Genomic DNA, 4,043 nt, shown 5'->3' with positions numbered 1-4,043 from the left:
GTTTGGTTGCAGAGAGGGTGCATGTGCTACCTCAGCTGTGGTCCCAGAGTCCAGAATTTGCATAAACTCACCCCCTGACCTGTGACTAACAAGCTTGCCCTGCTAACTCTTCCAGCAAAACTGGCCAAAGAAAGTGTATGCAAGTGCTATACTGCAGCCCCAGTAATATTTTCGGTTCCTTCCCACAGATCTTTCACTCCGCACCAGTCCAGTTCCTTGCTGTTACTTGTCCAACCACTGCATGCATGTGCTAGACCGGACCCTGAGCTGATTCCTGACTGTTGTGCTCCATACAGCCTGGCCTGTCTGTGTCTCTGTGGTGCAATGGGTCAGCATGTTTGGCTCTTAACTGAAAGGATGGTGGTTCAAGCCCACCCAGGGACAGTGATAAGCCTGTGCTACTTCCTTGCTTTCGTGCAGGCAGGGCCGGCTTTAGGTCATTTCAACCAATTCCCCTGAATTGGGCCCTGCACCCAAGCCCTGCTGGTGCACTGTACCAGGGTGGCCCAGCTTCCCCAGGGGGCAATTTAAAGGGACTGGAGCCTCAGGCTGTTTAAATTGCCACCAGAGCCCCACTGCTGGAGCCTTGGGGGCTATTTAAAAAGTCTGGGTCTCCCCTTGCTTCTACCGCCCCAGCCCTTTAAATAGCCCCTGGAGTCCTGCTGCTTCTTCAGGGCTCCTGCAGCTATTTAAAGGGCTGGGGCGGTGGAAGCAGAGGAGCCCCAGGCCCTTTAAATAACCCCCAGAGCCTTGGGGTAGCAGGGTTCTCCAGCTGCCTCTGCCATCCTGGTCCTTTAAATAGCCCCTGGAGCCCTGCCACTTCTTCAGGGTTCCCGCAGTTATTCAAAGGGCTGGGGCGGTGGAAGCAGGGGAGCCCTGGGCCCTTTAAATAGCCCCCGAGCCCTGGGCTGCTGCTGCTACCTTGGTGGAGGAGGAGGAGGGGGCACTTACCGTACAGGGTAGGCTGTACCCCCTGCCCGCAGCCAGTCCCTGCTGCACCCCCTGCCCTGCCTGCACCAGTCCCGCACCCCCTGTCCTGGCTGCACCAGCCCTGCACCCCGTGCCCTGTCTCCAGTCAACCCCTGCCGCACCCCCCTGCCTGAAGCCAGCCAGTCCCACACTCCTCTGTCTCCAGGCCTGCCAACCCCTGCGCACTCCCCTGAGGCCCTGCCTGAAGCCAACCAGCCTACTCCAACACACATCCCGCTGCCTGCTGCCAGTCCCTGTCAGCAGCCAGTCCCACACACCCTGCCCTGCCTGCAGCCAGCCCATTTGCAGCCAGTCCTGCACCCCCTGTCCTGTCTGCAGCCAGCCCCGCACGCCTTGCCCTGCTTGCAGCCAGACCCTACCTCCAGTCAGCCCCTGCCCTGCCTCCAGCCAGCCCCATGTCCACTGGTGCCCTGCAGTTCCCAGGGCAGTAATCCTGCACACATGCTGCAATGAGAGGGCCAGTGAACAGCTGTGACCCACACATGTGCACACCCTAGGGTGACCAGACAGCAAGTGTGAAAAATTGGAACAGGGTGGGGAGTAATAGGATCCTATATAAGAAAAAGACCCCCAAATTGGGACTGTTCCTATAAAATCAGGACATCTGGTCACCCTAGCACACCCCCAGGGAATGGCGGGGACCCAAACATGTGAAACGGAGCTCATTTCTAGTTCAGGCCCATCTTTTTAAAAAAGAACTTTAGGTAGGGTTAACATACATCCGTATTTTCCTGGACATGTCCAGCTTTTTGGTTCTTAAATAGACCATCTGGGAGGAATTTTTAAAAATACGGATGTATGGTAACCCTATTGGTACAAAAAATACATACTGTGGCACACCCCTTAAATCAGAACTTTTTACAGGGAACCGGCTGCTAAGAAATGAAAGGCTTTTTTTTACATGGTTTTTTTTTTAGTCGTCCCTGCCGGGGCCCCGCCGAATATGTTCGAATTGAGCCCCGCACTTCCTAAAGCCGGCCCTGCCTGCTGGGAGCCTCAAAGGTCCCATTTTGCTGCCTCTTGGCCTCAGTGCTTTCAGCTAGTGGCCCGAAGACCGGGCTGGATGCCATTCAGAAACCCATCTCCCAGCAGTTGTTCCAGAGGCTCAGGCTTAATCCTCAAGGCCGAGCACAAAAACTTTCAGCCTGGAACATTTCGCTCTCTCCCCGCCTCCGCCCAAGTGGCAAGGGAGAAGCAGACGAGACTCAAAGACTCAAAGACACCTCCCTCCCACTTCCCTGTAGGCTGTGCAAAGCTCTTGGCCTGCCTCACACCTTGTCAGGAAAGCGCGGCCATGCTGCTCACGCCTGAGTCACGTCCGCAGCCTGGCCTGCCCTGGCTGACGGTGTGCAGAGCCATGCGAGTCAATGGCAGGTTGAGTCAGGAGCCTAGGCTCTTTCCCCTGACAGCCACACACACAGCACTGCCTGGTGTCCCGAGAACCTCCTTCCTGTTCTCCTGCAGCACACGCTGCCTGCCAGTGTGGGTGGGAAAAGGGGACCAGGAAGCACTGCAGCCTCATTCCAGGACAGGAGGCCCTCGCCATACCCAGGCCTGCCTCTTGCCTTCAGTCCAGGTAGCCTCATGGCCTAGGCTCTTGGTGCTCTGCTGGTCACTGCCTTGCTGGAAGGCCCTGAGGCAAAAGGGGCAAGCACACATGTAGCAGAGGATGGGTTTGATCCATTAATCTCTGGGTTATGGGCCCAGCACACTTTTGCTGCACCACTCTGCTGGCTCTTCATGGCTATTGCCACCCAGCCACCACTATCTGGATTAGCACCTTATGCGTTCTCGCGCTGGCAGGCAGATGCGCAGTCTGCTAGGCAGCTGCCCTGGTCACAGGATTTTACAGCTTCTACAGGGTAAAAGGGATCTATTTGGGGTTTGAACCCCATTGGGAGCTGGATAGCTGAGTGCCAGAGATGGGAGCACTTCTTAAACTGTTTTCAGTTAAGCCTTCAGCTTCACCCTCGCCTGAAAAGTACTCACCATTAAGGGGTATGAGTTCCAAATGCCAAAAGCATGTGGGAGGTAAGAATGGGTGTTTAGCTGTCTGTGTTTGTTCTAGTTGATTTCCTTCTTGCTGTTCCTGGTATGTAAAGACAGAGACATTTTTGAATCTCTTAAAATTGCTGTTAGTGTTGCAGTCCCTCACCTTAAGCTTATGCCATTAGATCTCTTCTGTGATATATTCTGGTTCTGAGAGGTAAAAGGTTGCTCTGTGTGTGGCATTATGGAGTGAGGTAGCAAATGTTGGTTGCAGAGATGGGGCATGTACCACAACAGTCCTGCCCCCCAGCTGCAGTCCCTGAGTCCAACCTGCAAAAATTCCTTGCAGTCAGAGTGGAAAAGAGCATTTTATCTAACTGTGAAGTTGCTTACAACTTTCAGTGTGTAAGTGAGATCAGAACCCCCCACTCTAAATACATCTAAAATTCACACTTAACTATTAGTGATCTTAGGTCTGTAGCATAGAGCTGAATTTGTAATACAATTACAAAGAGCTTCATTTTTAAACTAGAAAAGAAAAAAAGCTATACAATCCACAGCTAGAAACTTCAAAAAAGAACCATAGCACTAAATTTAAATATTAATTTTCAATCTTTCTTAATTCACTATGCTTTGGAACCCATGTCCCTTGCCTAATGAGATATATGTAGGTTCAGGTGACTCCCAAAAGCATGAACTGCTAAGGACCATTCTACTGTCCTTGATTCATATCACCAGGATAACTACACTTTATTACTCCTGCCCTAATAAGAAAGAGATTGGGGATCTCACAGCAGCCGAAATGACCATTTGGACAAGCACCCCCATCATGCAATGCGGGGTGGGTGTGACCATGCACATCAGCAACAAAAGACTTTTACAACACATCACCAACAGATGTCAGGGTAGAGTTCATTCTGACCCTGCTTACATTCTCCCCACAGCCAAGAATTGATGGTCCTGGTAAATCACACTCCCTATTATACCAAATCATTGGTATTGAATGCTGAAGTCACAGCTAGCAAAAGTAGCCACCCATTTCTGCCCTGCAGCATCCAGCTTAG

The 4,043-nt window shown here is 52.2% G+C and overlaps 1 non-coding gene across 1 annotated transcript; it reads left to right on the top strand.

The window, feature by feature from the left end:
* Positions 1–310: 310 nt before the first annotated feature.
* TRNAK-CUU (transfer RNA lysine (anticodon CUU)) lies at positions 311–384 on the top strand. Its single transcript has one exon. It is a non-coding gene; the product is annotated as a tRNA-Lys (tRNA).
* The last annotated feature ends 3,659 nt before the right edge of the window (positions 385–4,043 follow it).

Source organism: Gopherus flavomarginatus, chromosome 11 (genome assembly GCF_025201925.1).
Source record: "Gopherus flavomarginatus isolate rGopFla2 chromosome 11, rGopFla2.mat.asm, whole genome shotgun sequence".
NCBI lineage: Eukaryota > Metazoa > Chordata > Testudines > Testudinidae > Gopherus > Gopherus flavomarginatus.
Note: the sequence above shows the minus strand (reverse complement) of the source record. Positions and strands in the feature narration are given on the sequence as shown.